This window comes from Calliphora vicina, chromosome 4 (genome assembly GCF_958450345.1).
Source record: "Calliphora vicina chromosome 4, idCalVici1.1, whole genome shotgun sequence".
Classification (NCBI taxonomy): Eukaryota; Metazoa; Arthropoda; class Insecta; order Diptera; family Calliphoridae; genus Calliphora; species Calliphora vicina.
Genome location: NC_088783.1, coordinates 101079132 through 101096415, shown reverse-complemented (window position 1 = coordinate 101096415; position 17284 = coordinate 101079132). Strand labels below are relative to the sequence as shown.

The 17284-nt window shown below is 30.2% G+C and overlaps 1 protein-coding gene across 2 annotated transcripts in view; it reads right to left on the bottom strand.

The window, feature by feature from the left end:
• Positions 1-17284, bottom strand: part of LOC135957214 (mitochondrial tRNA-specific 2-thiouridylase 1) — a 41694-nt gene that overhangs the window by 1605 nt on the left and 22805 nt on the right. The window lies entirely within an intron of this gene.

The following is a 17284-nucleotide window of genomic DNA, read 5'->3' as shown; positions in this document are numbered from 1 at the left end:
TGATAGGGCATACAGTTGAAACAAATGTCGAATTTTTGACATTTCGAACTTTTTATATTTTTTAATAGTCGACTTTTAGTAATTTAAGAAAAGTCGAACTTTTATTTAAATTTACTGTTTTCGATATATATCTTTTTACGCCCATTTACACGAAGTATGGTTATGTGTTAACTAATAGTTATTCTCTCGTATGAATTAAATAATATCACTTTTATTTCTTTAAATTTATAAAATAGTAAACAAATTTACATTACTGATTTGACATGTGTGTTCGCGTACTTTCCAGTAATAATTATCCAGTAACTTTAATTTAGAGCGTAAAAATACATTTACTCTCAATCTAAAAAAATATCCAAAAAGTACGCGAACAACAATTTGTAAAAATAAGTTGTATTTTATTATAAATCAATTTAAAACGTTTGTTTTGTGTTATTTTACTTCTTTTCTTTGCAAGACTTGTAAATTGTGTTAATTTTAATTTTTTTTGTTTTGTTTACATTTGCAACAATTTGTTTTAAACATATTTTTCATGTTGATATTTTTTACTGGAGAAAAAATGTCCAGTAAAAAATATCATGTTCTCTATCTACGAACTGTCACTTTTAACACTCTCTTGCTCTCTCGTTACAAGTTTTTAAAAGTAAACGGACGTACAAATTATTACAAATTATCAAGTACGCGAACACAACTAATATAAGTAAACTTGTATAAAAACACTGAGTGATTATTTAAATTGTTGTTTTATATAAATAAATAGTTGTTACAATAGTGTCAACAATGAGAAGCTGTTAGCTGAAGTTAAAGAAAAAAAATAATGGAAATGAAATTGCAAGAAACTTCTATAACCAACAACGAGAAACTTCGTGCTGAGGTTAAAGCTGAAGTCAAAGAAACTATTAAACACTTAGCTGAAATGGAAGCGAAACTTCAAGAATGTTCTAGAGCCACAGATGAGAAACTTTATATTTTTCAACATTCACTGGTAACGTTTTTGAAAAATCATTGGAACAACTGTAGTAAGTAACAGGTACTTTTAATATCGTTCTTTCACATATTTCAACAAACTGTTAAATGTCGTTCTTTTGTATTTTTAACATTCATAGTTTTTAACATACTGTTAAAGGTCGTTCTTTCACATAACATATTAGTTATATGTAAGGTGCATTTATAACTAAAAGTATGCGCCTAAAAATGGTTTATGAAAAAAAAATTATTAAAAGATGAAATCTACCAAACAGAACAAGTGTTGATCTATTTTGTTTTTATCGTTTTTCGTTTTAGTAGCTGTTTTGTTTACCAAATTTCTTTTAGACGCATAATTTTATTTATAAATGCATGAAAATCCACCTCATAATTATGCGTTTGCTTAATTTTGTTATTTTCCGATGTTTTTAAATAAGAAAATATTAGTTTTATAAGAGCAGATTTAAAAATGAAAATAATATTTAATTGTTGTTATTTTGCTTAACATAGACAAAACGTGATCACGGTCACTGTTTAAAACAACAGTGATTTATAAATCATGTTCACTGAGAACGACGTTCTTCAAAAATCACGGGATCGCTCATCTCTAGAACCAATTAGCAATAGAAATAATTATGATGACATAATGGAGGCGCTACAACCTATGTACGGTGCACAGTGGTATAGAAAAAAATAGAGGGAAATATATATGGGGGATTTCATGTCAAGTGAACCAACTTTTGAAATCGATGTCTTCCGATCGGGATGAAATTTGCACCAAGGTTAGCTCTATTGGATAGTAACTCAGACACAATTTTTCAACAACATCGGTCGAGAACTCTCTGAGTTATAGGGGGTAAAATTTTGACAATTTGGTCAAACAGGGGTTTTTTCTTATCCATGTAACTTATTACCTATTGTTCTTAGCAAAATGTGTTCCAAATAGTATAGATAGCTATTTCTTCGATCTTTCGAAAAAAAATATTTAAAAAAAAAAATAAAAAATTTTTAATATTTTTTTTCCGAAATCAAAAACTTTTTTGACTTTTTTTTAAAATACGCTATTTTTTTTTTTTTTTTCTTAAAATAAAGTTTAGATATTTTCCTTGAACACCTACTTGGTCGCTTAGTGGGATGCGAGTGGGATATCTATCAAAATAAATATTTTGTAACTCAAAACATAAAATTTTTGACTTTTTTTGCAAAATCAAAAACTTTGTTGACTTTTTTTTTTCAAAATGGACCCTTTTTTAATCTTTTTTTTTAGGTCAAACAAAAGCTTAGATATTATCCTTGAAGACCCTTTTGGTCGCTTAGTGGGATGCGAGTGGGATATCTATCAAAATAAATATTTTTTAACTCAAGACTTACAATTTTTGACTTTTTTTTTTGCAAATACGATTTTTTTTCCAAATGGGCCCTTTTTTTAAAATTTTTTTTGTAGTCAAAAGAAAGCTTAGGTCCATTCCTTTAAGATATTTTTAGTCCCTTAGTGGGATGCGAGTGGGATATCTATCAAAATAAATATTTTTTAACTCAAGACTTACAATTTTTGACTTTTTTTTTGCAAAATCAAAATTTTTTTCCAATATGGGCCCTTTTTTAATTTTTTTTTTTGCTCAAAAGAAAGCCTAGGTCCATTCCTTTAAGATATTTTTAGTCCCTTAGTGGGATGCTAGTGGGATATCTATCAAAATAAATGTTTTAACACAAAAATTGTATGTCTTGAGTTACAAAACATTTATTTTGATATATATCCCACTCGCATCCCACTAAGCGATCAAAACCATCTTAAAGGAATAGGCCTAAGCTTTCTTTATAGCAAAAAAAAAAAATTACAAAAAGGGCCCATTTTAAAAAAAAGTCAAAAAAGTTTTTGATTTTGCCAAAAAATCAAAAATTGTATATCTTGAGTTACAAAATATTTATTTTGATAGATATCCCACTCGTATCCCACTAATGGACCTAAAATATCTTAAAGGAATGGACCTAAGCTTTCTTTTGACTAAAAAAAATTTTTAAAAAAGGGCCCATTTTGAAAAAAAATTCGAATTTGCAAAAAAAAAAGTCAATAATTGAATGTCTTGAGTTACAACATTTTTATTTTAATAGATATCCTACTCACATCTTCCTAAGTGACAAAATAGGTCTTAAAGGAAAAGACCTAAGCTTTCTTTTGAGCAAAAAAAATTTTTAAAAAAAAGTCCCATATTGGAAAAAAATTTCGATTTTGCAAAAAAAAATTAAAAAATTGTATGTCTTGCGTTACAAAATATTTATTTTGATAGATATCCCACTCGCATCCCACTAAGGGACTAAAAATATCTTAAAGGAATGGACCTAGGCTTTCTTTTGAGCAAAAAAAAAAAATTAAAAAAGGGCCCATATTGGAAAAAAATTTTGATTTTGCAAAAAAAAATTAAAAAATTGTATGTCTTGCGTTACAAAATATTTATTTTGATAGATATCCTACTCGCATCCCACTAAGGGACTAAAAATATCTTAAAGGAATGGACCTAAGCTTTCTTTTGACTACAAAAAAAATTTTAAAAAAAGGGCCCATTTGGAAAAAAAATCGTATTTGCAAAAAAAAAAGTCAAAAATTGTAAGTCTTGAGTTAAAAAATATTTATTTTGATAGATATCCCACTCGCATCCCACTAAGCGACCAAAAGGGTCTTCAAGGATAATATCTAAGCTTTTGTTTGACCTAAAAAAAAAGATTAAAAAAGGGTCCATTTTGAAAAAAAAAAGTCAACAAAGTTTTTGATTTTGCAAAAAAAGTCAAAAATTTTATGTTTTGTGTTACAAAATATTTATTTTGATAGATATCCCACTCGCATCCCACTAAGCGACCAAGTAGGTGTTCAAGGAAAATATCTAAACTTTATTTTAAGAAAAAAAAAAAAAAAAAAAAAAATAGCGTATTTTAAAAAAAAGTCAAAAAAGTTTTTGATTTCGGAAAAAAAAATATTAAAAATTTTTTATTTTTTTTTTTAAATATTTTTTTTCGAAAGATCGAAGAAATAGCTATCTATACTATTTGGAACACATTTTGCTAAGAACAATAGGTAATAAGTTACATGGATAAGAAAAAACCCCTGTTTGACCAAATTGTCAAAATTTTACCCCCTATAACTCAGAGAGTTCTCGACCGATGTTGTTGAAAAATTGTGTCTGAGTTACTATCCAATAGAGCTAACCTTGGTGCAAATTTCATCCCGATCGGAAGACATCGATTTCAAAAGTTGGTTCACTTGACATGAAATCCCCCATATGTAACTTCTTAACGGTAAGTCCGTTACATTTTTAAAAGGATCCTATTTCTTCGTTTGAGTTCCGATTTCAAAAAAATTGCATACATAGAATTTCCTCTTCGAGCACTACAAATCAATTAGGGAAAAATTAACAACTCTCGGAGAATTTACCTTACCTATCACTGTTATTTACATTCATAAAAATTCTGTTAGGTAGGCAACATACTTTTTTACAAATTTCTATGTTAGGTAAATTCTCTGCGAGTTGTTAAGTTTTCCCTAATTAATTTGCCTCATAAAAACATAAGGCAGACATACAGTGATGTGAAAAATAATAAGGATAATAATGTGCCATAACAATATGTGATGATAAATTAAGTAAAATGAGAGAATTGCCGATTAATAACTGTACTTATTTTTAGGTAATTTAGTACAAAAACCAATTCTATTGCGATTTTATTAAATTGTTGTTTTTATTTTATTTATTTAGATAAATTAACCTTAAAATACAGATTCACCCTGTGAAAAAATAAGGACACTGTGGCCTGCACAGTCTACAGGCCAGTCTAAAAGATCTAACCACTTCTTAGTACACTTTGCGTTGTGTTTGGGGTCATTATCCTGTTGGAATACCCATCGAAGTGGTTTATTTTCTTCGGCATATGGTAGCATATAATTCTGGAGGATTTCCACATAATCAGTTGCTTTCATATTGCCCTGTGTATACGATATAATGGCCCAACACCATAGTAGGAAAATGATCCCCAAACAACGATATTACCACCGCCGTGCTTCACCGCCTTAAGAGTGTACTTGGAGTTGTATGCTGTATTAATAGGTCTTCTTAGAGTATGAAGACCTCGATCTGAATTAATTAAATAAATTAATTTTCGTCTCATCCGACCAAATAATATTTCGCTATTTCTCTTGAGACCAGCGAGAGTGGAATTCAGGAAATGTTAACCTTTGTTGCACGTTCTTTTTAGAAAACATTGGTACTTTTCTAGCACTGCGAGCTTTTAGGTTCTCTTTAATAAGTGTTTTCCGAATTGTTGATGAGTCGATGTTAATGTTTAAATCATTTTTTATTTGTTTAGATGAAATAAATGGATGCTTTTAACACATCAAATGATCTTTCCTTTTACTGCTGGTGTAATTTTCGGTTTTCTACCACGCGTTTATTTTAAATTGAATTTAAATTTTTATTTAGTGAAATTTCACAGTTATGCATAACAAAAATAAAAACAAATTTTGAAATTCATTATCAGCAATCCTGCAATTCCCAAAAAAGTGTTGAAAAATCCCAAAAATGGGAACTTTTAGTTTTTTGGCTATAATATACATACCAGGTTCGTGGTTATCAGAATACAATAATTAATAACATATTGGGCCATCTAAAATCGGTTACTATATTTTGATATCGAATATGCGATTTGAGAATGTTTGCCCCTGGTGAGCCCATGTTGTCCAAGTTCATAACTTTAACTCGACAACACTTCCTCATTGTACATGTGAAATTTCAATCAAATCGAACTTACCGTTTAGAAGTTAAATATTTATTTTCCTCTTTTTTTATACCCTTCACCTTCGTGAGAATGGTATATATAAGTTCGTCATTCCGTTTGTAATTTCCACAATATAATTTTCCGACCCTATAAAGTATATATATTCTGGATCCTTATAGATAGTGGAGTCGATTAAGCCATGTCCGTCTGTCTGTTGAAATCAACATTCAGAATCCAATAAATAACTCTTACATACACAATTCATACATCAATATATCCGTAATTCTTCCGGCTCGGTTGCTATTTAAAATCGAGAAAATCGGTCCACAAATGGCTGAGATATAAGGTAAAAACCAGGACAACCTCGATTTTTGACCTATATCTGGATTATTAAGTCATTAATATAGACAATATGGATATCTAATGATAGATCATAGTAAGTTGGACCTACAATGGGTGAAAATCGGAAAAAATATTTTTTAACCCGAATTTTTTTTTCGCTAAATATTAAAAAAAAATTTCAAAAATACAAAAAAAAAATTTTAAATTTCAAAAAAACAATTCGAAATTTTTTTTTACAAAAAATTAAAAAAATAATTTTGTTTACCTAAAAATATTTAAAATATTTATTTTGAAGTATAATTTGGTGAAGGGTATATAATATTCGGCACAGCAGAATATAGCTCTTTTACTTGTTTTTAATTACATCTTGACATCTTTTTGGCATTGAATCGATAAGGTTATTGATAATTTCCATTGGTACTTTCAACCAAGCTTCCTTGATGGCAGTAAAGAGAGTGAATCTCTTAAGGAAATCTCGGCCCCAGCCTATGAATGCAACAAATATATTCATGAAACAGAACGATTTCTAAGAAGTGTGTATGAATTTAAATCATTTTTGTAAAAAATCGTGATTGATGATTCTGACTATCCAGAGATTTTGTTAAAAGAGGTAGAAGTCAGATTCAATGATATGCAGATGGATTTCAATGCAAACGTGGCCCCAAAACGTGAAGGCTATGCAAGACTGATTAAAGCGGAGATTACAAAGGGTGAAAAACAACTTCTCAAAGAGTGGGAAGAAACACAGTATGAGGATATACTGTTTGAAAAGGTTTCACACAGTAGTAGTGGAGCCATCGCTGCCACAAGTAAACAACTTCCCAAAGAGTGGGGAGAAACACAGTACGAGGATATACTGTTTGAAAAGGTTTCACACATGAGGAGTGGAGCCATCGCAAATAAAGATCTTCCCAAAGAGTGGGAAGAAAATCAGTATGAGGATATACTGTTTGGAAAGGTTTCACACATGAGTAGTGGAGCCATCGCAGTCGCAAATAAAGATCTTTCCAAAGAGTGGGAGGAAAATCAATATGAGGATATACTGTTTGAAAAGGTTTCACACAGGAGTAGTGGAGCCATCGCATCCACAAATAAAGAGCGTCCCAAAGAGAGGGAAGAAAAATATGATGATACATATGTTGATTTTATAAAATATGTACCCGATGACGCGGGATCACCTATGCACTTATGCTCGGGAGAAGACAGTAGTTGCAGCGTGACAATAGTTACCTGTATTGCTGCTGATAAGGTGTACGTCGAACAGGAAGATGATAATCCGTCCACTAAAGACGTTGGTTATGAAGGAGATGAAAATAGCAACGAATTTGCTGAAGAAGACCCTGATGCTGAAACCAAAGATGGAGGTTACACCACTGATGTCAATAATTGCGGAGTTGACGATCAACATTCTACTAAACCCGCTGATGATGAAGAAACGGTAATTTGTGATGTTGCCGCAGATGCTGAGATCGTAGACGTTAAAAGAAGAAATCATACCTCTGTAAGTTTCACAGTTAATGAACATGCTAATAAACAAGCTGCTGATGAAGAAACGGTAGATGATGAGATCGTAGAATTTAGAGATCACGAATGCAATAATTTAAAGGAGAATGCAGCACTGAGAAGCCCACGTAATAAGCCAGAGAGAGAACGGGATAAAGATACTGCGAAGAAGGGGCAGAATATACAGAATGCCGATTCCTGAAGAAGCTATTGAAGGATGTTGTATTTAAGTATTTACTTTTCCCCTGGCAGAATGTTCAAATTATTGAACATGGTATATAAAACTATTTTATATTTGTTTATGTATAATATTAATAATATGTTCTGAGTGTTAAAAGTATCACTTGTGTGTAGATGATAAATAATATCCTTTTCATTTCACACATTTGGTTTAGTTAAATATTCTTATCAATCGTGTGTGTATGTTTACCACACGCATTAATAAGGATAATAGATAAGTCGCATGTATTCTAGAATCTAATAACTAGATTTTAATGTTTAGCTCTTAAGGTTTTAATTTTAATAAATAAATCAATGTCTTACAAACATTCAAGCTGTAAAGATTTCTTTTACTCCGCAAGTTTTTGCACACCAATGCAAAATATTTATTTTCAAGTAAAATTTTAGTTTTGTAAACAAAGTTCATGGTTTTCTTACCAGCTAGGTTCAATCATTCTATTACAAGACATATTTTAAAAAATATATACCTTTTTCTTTCTTGCTGTACGGATTGACTGTAAAAGTAAGATTTGTTCAGTTAGTTTTGTGAGACACTATACATTGTTAGCAGTGCTGATACAATACAATAGTACTTTTCAACTCCCTGCTACAATATTGCTACAAAAACAATGCCAAGCCAAGGTGAGTGTAAAAAATTAAATCTTGTTTTCTTATCTCAAACTTCCTGAAATAATGACAACAAAAATAATAATTGAAAAAAAACAAGTAAGGGAGCTAGCTATATTCGGCTGTGCCGAATCTATATACTCTTCACCAAATTATACTTCAAATTACAAATTTTAAATAGTTTTAGGTAAACAAAAATTTTTTTTCAAAGTTTTTTCATTTTTTGGAAAAAAATTTTTTTTCGAATTGTTATTTTAAAATTTTTTATTTTTTAAATTTAAAAAAAAAATTTTTGTTTTAAATTTTTTTTGTTGAAAAAAAATTCGGGTTAAAAAATATTTTTCCGATTTTGACCCATTGTAGTCCAACTTACTATAGTAAAGGTCTTTGAAATATTTATCATTAGATATTTCTATATTATTTGTCTATATTAATGACTTAGTAATCCAGATATATGTAGGTAAAAAATTGAGGTTGTCCTGGTTTTTTCCTCATATCTCAGCCATTTGTGGACCGATTTTAGTGATTTTAAATAGGAAACTTCTCGAAAGCATGTCTGACAGAATTATTGAAAATTTGGATCCCGAAGATATCTGTGTCTTCAGAAAATTAATTTCAACAGACAGACAGGCGGACATAGCTAATCGACCCCGCTATCTATAAGGATCCAGAATATATATACTTCATAGGTCGGAAAATTATATTGTGGAAATTACAAACGGAATGACTAACTTATATACATATACCCTTCTCACGAAGGTGAAGGGTATAAAAACACAGAAATGCATCATGAATTGATTTGCGGATACTGCGCATAAAACACCCCACACAAAAGTGTGTTGTTCCACAAGGTATGAAAAGAAAGCAAAAGAGAGAATATGTATTTAAAGTTTATGTCCCACATAAGGATACAAACAGGTTGATACAAACGATGTAACAGACACAACTGAGAGGACTACAGCATCAGTTTAACTAGAACTTTGAAACTTAAAACTTGTCGAACGGCAACAAAACGCATTAAACGAAAAAAATAAAATAAAAGAATAAAAGTTTAATAGAAATATATAGATAAAACGGAAACAAATTAAAGTGTTTTACGAAATTTAAATTTAGCAAAAGTTTAAACCGTGAAAAAGTTAAAGTGTAAGAAAATTGTGTTTTTTTTGTTTGTTTGTGTTGATGTCAAAAAAGGATATTTGAAATTTTTATACACACATATGCTATACATACATAGATACAAATGTACCTCAAAATAAATGTAAATACATATTGTACATACATATTGTACATACATACATATGTCATACATATATAAAACATCTAAATACTTTTACTAAGAAATGCCATTAAAATAAAAATGTAGAAAAGGATTTCTAAATTCATTTCAATTCTCACAGCCTCTACAAGTAAGACAAACATATTTATTCGCAAACATGTGTGTAACCGACCCCTACTTTAAAGACCCCACGATTATGTTTATTTATTCAGTATTCAGCTCTATGGGCCCACACTCATTTACAGTCAGCATAAGAGGAATGCTTGGCGTGGCTCCATTATAATAAACCGTTTATTATAGTTTCTGTTCCTTTATCTTCGTACCGCCCATCAATGAAAAGTTTATTTTGGCAAATTAAAAGTTTAGAAAATTGTATTCCTCTTATTTGTAAGGTTATTGTTATTACAAGGATCATTAAGCGCTTCCTATTTTTAAATTTAAATAACACAAAGTGTGTGTGAGATATCATCGACATTTCTTATTCGTTTGCAAGGCCTATCGATTCCATTACGTATGGTATATAACATCGTGCAAATGTCCGCCTAAGCTTCGCTGGTTGGAGCGCTTTACAAATGTAGCATTTTCCATGACTATGGCTCATAAATCAGCCTGCATTTTACTTATGGCATGGGTTATTTTTGCTTTGAGGGCCGATGTGATTTGTGGCAAATCGCTCAATCTTAATGACCAGTTCACATCACCCTAAAATCACTCGTGCAGAATGTTTAATCTAGCATGAGCTGTGTGTCACATAGTGCCTGTTGAAACCACAGGTCGTAGGTGGTCATTTCATTCAAAATCAGTCCAAAAGAAGTTGGTAATCATCGACCTATAGCGCTCGCCGTTGACGGTGATGGCCTGGCCGCCGCCAGGCCGGTATAGAAAAAAAAGATGGAAATAAATCTGTAACTTCTATTTCCTTAGTCCGATTTGAATGAAATTTGATATTCGCGAAGAAGTAGTCGAATTTGGATCGCATGAGCCTACAAGGGGTGTGGCCAGGGGTCTCCAAAGTAGGACACCTTCGACATGTTCAATTTTTAAAACGATCCTATTTCTTCGTCTGTGTTCCGATTTCAAAAAAGATTACAAATATAGCATCTCCTCGTCGAGCACTACAGAAAACTCTCTTATAACTTAGGAGATATTGGCATTTGAAAATTAAATTTTTACCTACCCTACTCCAGTTTTTTTCATAACGATTTTTTGATAATTTCTATGGAAAATACTGTTATACACAATATTTTCTATTGAAAATACTGGTATACAGAATATTTCCTATGGAAAAGACTGTTATTCACAATATTTTCTATAGAAAGTACTGTCCTACAAAATGAATGTACATAAGTAGTCAGCCAAACTTGCGCATAGAACACATTTCAATTGTAAGATTGTTGCAATCATCTTCATTGATGATCAAACACACTTACCATATATTCTACCAAAGAAAATACGAAATATGAACCAATCATCTGAATATCTGCAATTATACTGGAACTCTTAACAATGCTACCAATATCCTATTGTCTATATTAATGACTTAGTAATACAGATATAAAATCGAGATTGTCCTGGTTTTTTCCTAATATCTCAGCCATTTGTGAACCGATTTTGCTGATTTTAAATAGGAAACTTTTCGAAAGGATGTCTGACAGAATTATTAAAGATTTAGATCCCGAAGATATCTGGGGTCTTCAGAAAATTGATTTCAACAGATAGACAGACGGACATGGCTTAATCAACTCCGCTATCTATAAGGATCCAGAATATATATACTTTATAGGGTCGGAAAATTATATTGTGGAAATTACAAACGGAATGACAAACTTATATACATATTCCCTTCTCACGAAGGTGAAGGGTATAAAAATAATCGAAAGGTGTACGTAATTATCGTATTCATTTGCAAGAATAACGTCATAACTCAAATATATATGTTTAGAAAAATAGCCCTTTTTATATTAAGGTAGCGATATTATAATATATCAACGAATTTAGTTCCAAAAATCGTACACTTTCAATTATGACAATTATTAATTAATATATTTGTATGTATGTAAGTTGATGTGTGCAATTGTAAAAAGATTTTAAGTTTTTTTCTCCTGTGAAAATTACTAAAGAAAACTGAAAAAAAAACATAAACACAAGTACATAATTGTTAAATTGATTGAGTGACCTCGTCTCAAGTATAGTGTTCCATACTTATTTCAATTGAATGAATACAAATACACCGCAAAAATAAAAAAAACAAAAGTGAAATCAATTTGAGGATTTATTTGAAATGTTGACACAGGTATAAAAAGTAAGTACATAAGTAAATTCAAAACATACTAGGCCGTATTCATAAACGAATTTTAAATTTAAACAATGTTTTAAAATCAAATTTTGTATGGAAATTTAGCTTTAAAACATTGTTTAAATTTAAACTTTTTTTATGAATACGGGGGACTATGTATAAATAAAAATATTAAATAGTTATTTAATTTTATTTGACCTTTTTTTATTTAACTTTAATATTTTAATTAAAATATTAAAGGAAAAAAGTATTATGTACGATATATTTATAATTAAATAATCGAATATTTAACTCTTGAAACCTATGGTTCGAAAGAATTAATTCTTAGTTTCATTTTCGAAATCAAATTAAATGTTATCTCATAACCATTCCGTTAATGAATTCATAGGCTTAATTCCTTTGTACTTACTGAATCATTAAAATTTTCTTTAATTCAAATCCATTGCAAAGTAGTTTTAAAAATGTATTGAATGATTAAATATATGTATGTCTTCAATTTAAATCTATTACAAAAAGACTTAAGTCAATTATTTTCAAATGATTAAAAGATAACTGAACGAAGAAAAAATATGTTAATTGAATTTGTATTAAATTTGAATTACTAAAAATTTACCCCATGTTTTTATAAAACTTTTAGCTTTATTGAATTCATCACAGTAACGAATTTCCAGAACAAACTTTATTTTCTAAATTAAAAATTATACTAAAAATTATTCTATTCTTTTGAAAACTTAATTTCACTTAGTTTCCTCGATATAGATTCTCATTCCTAAGATATTCCAAGTTTGACATAGTGTCCATATTGCACAGGTAATGTTCCAGAGTTTCGTCCTGGACTTCACACGCTCTACAGATCGTATTGTTAGATATACCTATGCGAGCCAGAAGAGATTTCAGATTTGTATGTCTAGTTAATACATTCACTAGTCTGCTGAGTGTTGGTCTATTTAGGTTCGCAATTTCCTTCATATTATCCGGGTTTAGGTTTCCCCATAGAATGTCAATCGTTTTTCCGATGGTTTCTGACATGGTCACTTTTGAAATTGCATGATTTTTTAAAATTTTTCACAATTTTCCAAATTTGGAGTGGGTTTTTTTTTGTGAAAAATTAAAAAAGATGGCCCATAATCATAGTCAAAAATAAAGTACATTACTTAAGAGTGGACTTTAGGTCTATCATAGACAGTAAAAGTATACTTCTGACGCTGAAGTCGACTCTAAATATAAAACTAGCTGAAGTTGTTTTTAACTCGTTTAACAACAGCATCAGCTGTTCTTCGCCGAGTAAAAAAGTTCGTCACAAAGTAAAAAATGTTTAAGTTACAAGATATTGGTAGAGATTTTGCAATTATTGTTAGTTATCAATAAAATTAGTACCAAAATATCGTAATTATGATATTAATCTTATCTTTTCCATTTTTCCACAACAAACAACTTTCTTTCTTTAGATGTCCCGGTTACTTTTATTGTTTACGTTTTTTGGATTTTTTTTTTTAAATTTGTATGTCAGCTGTTCAGCGTTGCCACTTGTCTGTTTTTTGTTGTATATTGTATGAAAACATTTTCTACATTTGCGGTGACACCCAGTTAAAGTCGGTTCAATTTAAAACGTACTTTAATTTTGACTATGGTTGCAAATTAATAAAAAACAGGTTTTTATTTTAAAGTTGTTTTTAAAAAGAACCGACTTTAGTGTTTGACTATGATTATGGGCCGATATGTTTAATGAAGAAATACACACTGATTTCTTAAATAACATACGGTGAATTCCAAAATGTATGTATGCAATGCAACCTTAAAAAGTCGAGCAATTCTTAACGCAACCGTGTAAACTTTGTAAAAACAGTTAGTATGATAAGTGCTTTGTCTTGATAAAGATATGACTGCATTGCATACATACATTTTGGAATTCACCCATACTTATATATCGAAAAGTCCTAGTTTCTTCTTTCTAAATTCGAAGAGAAACTTAAAATAAGTTTATGTTAAGATTTTGGAAGTGTTTGCAAATTTCAAAAACTGATTTCTATTATACTCGGTTACACCTACCAGAAAATAGTATCTCTTCCCAGGTATTTCTATTTCATTATTGAATCACTATGTAATTGATTACTTTGGATCATAAATATGTTTACTTTGGATCATTGCACTTCACAATACTAATGTACTTTTTCTGTCGTTTTCAAAACCGATTCCGACAATAGGCCAAAAATAAATAAAACGATCAGAAAATATTTAGACAAAATGCAACAAAATTGTCTCTTAAATATCCAATCTTTTTAATGGCAAACCGGTTTTTACTGGAAATCTAACCGGACTTTTTAAAAATAAAATTAAAAGCATGAGCAAATATTCATTTGCAAAGCGCAGCTGAACGCTGGAAGAATAATTCAAAGCAAAAGTGCACTTCAAAACGGTCTTGCAATTGCTGTAGTCTACAAAATTAAATTATTTTCAATGGATTTTGAAGTTAAAGGTATTTATTTTATCTTTAGAAAATAATAAAAACTAACTTGTGTTGTAATTCTTGTGAAATTAATGTTTTAGTTAACCTATATGTTTGTTACTTTTTTTGTAAAACTTCATTATGTTGACTTAAAGTTTTAGTTGTGTTCCCCCAAGATTCCTCCATAGGTTTCTTTTTCATTGTATTAATCTGATTCTTAAGATAATAAAAGTGTTGAAGTTAGTTGCGGAAATTTGCGGATGGGCGTGTAATCGTAATATACTAACCCGCCCCACAGAGGGATGGCTTCATACATTTTTTTGCAAAAATTATAAGGAGTGGTTGTAGAGCTCTGAAATTTGACACAGACATGTACCAAACTAAGAAACAAATAAAATTTTATCAAAATCGACCACGCCCAACGCCCATACAATCCAAATAGATTTGTTCGCATACAATTTTTCCTATTCAAGTAAAAGTCTAGAAATTTGGTACATATATTTTCTGAAACAAAAGAAGAACGTATGCTAAGTTTTATTAAAATCGGCCATGCCCACCGCATATCGCCCATGCAATCCAAATGCAATACATTTTTGTGTAAAAATTATAAGGAATGGTCGTAGAGCATTGAAATTTGGCACCGAGAATTATATGAACTAAATTAAAAAAAAAAATAAATATTATTAAAAAAGCCCACGCCCACTGCACATACAATCCAAATTGATTTTTTCGCATAAAATTTTTTATATCAAGCAAAATATTTTATTAAAAAAGAGCTTGGGTTAAAGTGGGCACATTTTTTTTCTCCAAGGAAAATCAAAAATACATTAATAATTAGAGTCTTATAGATTTGGGCATATCTTCGTAACGGTTTATGGTTTCCCCATAATTTTTTTTTATTGATGTTGAAATGTTATATTTTTCAAATATGTTAAAGGCAAATGGTATTATTAGGAAAATTATACCACTGAATTGCGTGAAAATATAAGTAAATTTTTGCATGGACTTTAGTTCAATTTTCTAAAAATAAAATACATTTTTTCTTAAAACTATAAGTGTACATTTCATCTGTAAACATTTCTCTACATAATTGCATCATTTGATTGTTGAAATTAAGTTTGACTTTTTGACACCAAAATCCCTCTGTGCACCGTCTTATTTTTGCATCGGTACATAAAAATCTGATCCATGGAGCTGAGGTAAGCAAGCATGTAGTAGTGTCAATAGGTGAATTATTGGAGGAAGCTGCTGAAGCGAAAAATAAGCATATAAAACAGTTTAGATTGCAACATACCCGAAAAATTTCGTGCAATGCTACAAATACAGAACTTATAAATAGCCTGTTTTAAGTTCAGATGCTATTTAAAATCGACAAATGGCTGAGATATAAGGAAAAAACCGGGAAAACCTAGATTTTTGGCCTATTTTTGATCTATATCTGGATTAAGTCATTAATATAGACAATACGGATATCTCATGATAGATATTTCAAAGACCTATGCAAAGACGTATATAAGACCATAGTAAGTTGGACCTACAATGGGTGAAAATCGGAAAAAAAATTAAATTAACCCGATTTTTTTTTTCATCAACAAATTTTTTGTCATAAATTCTTTTTCCAAAAAAAAAAAAATTTTAAAAAATTTAAAAAAAAAATTATAAATAAAATTTGTTGAAGCGGTATATAAGATTAGGCACAGCCGAACATAGCTCTTTTACTTGTTACTTTATATCATTTATCCCTTTCCGGAATTATGGTGAAGCAGTTAGTGTTAATATATTTTGTTTGAATTCTATCTCATAATTTATTATCTTTTGGTGTTTGGTTATGTTATCAATTAATTATGTTAATTCGCAAAAATAAATATTTTTTTTTTAATTTTGAATTGACAATGTTTGTTTATTAAATCAGCCCAATAATATTAAACAAAATTCAATTCAACGGAAGGTGATTTTATTCCAAAAATTTTCGTTTTACTCTTTGTGACAGCTCCGAACATTCATTCGTTTTTGGAATAATTTGAATAATGAAGTAGTTATTGTTCTATTTGGGTTAAATCTTCTTTGTTGTATGAATTTTCATCTTTTAGAGAAAGTCAAGTTCAAAAAACATCACATATAACTAAGGAAAATAATTCCTGGGAATTCTCGCACAATTTCCCAGCTTTTAGGTATTGAAAATTTTACGGAATTTTCCGGTATTTGCCGTCCCGGGTATTCCCGTAAAAAACTGTACAATAAGCCTACATAAAATGTGGTATACAACTTCCTGTAGAGCTGTCTCTGTGGATCTGAACTTTATATATGTATGCGTGTTGTTAAAATTTCATTGCGCTGATTGGTATTTGTCTTTTTACCATTGTGTCGAAAATGCGATCCAGGGGTTTCAATAAGATGATGTTAATCTTAGGGGTTTCCGTTCATGGTTTTGGTATGAATACAACTCTTGTTTCCCTCCAGACACCAATTGTCTGGACGCATATTTCAAGCAAGTGGTATAAACGCCTGCTAATTCCGATATACTTTTTTGAAGTAGAGTAGGGAAAATACCATCCGGTCCTGCTGCTTTGTACGGTGAGAAACTATCAACCGATTCGTTTACATTTGAGTGGTTTTCATTATATTTGTCGTGGCATTCCTTTCATGAGAGTTGTTTCAATGGCTTCCGACCTCTTGCCATTAGGGTTGAGTGTAGATTTTTGATCGAAATTTCTTTATTATAGCAACGTTGTTTAATTAATCCACCTGTTCGCAGAAAAGCTTGCAGGATTCAAGTTTGGCGGTTCGTATTGCTTTTTTGTATGCTCTGAGTTTCCTGTTATACTCATTCTAGTATATTGAGTGTTTCTTT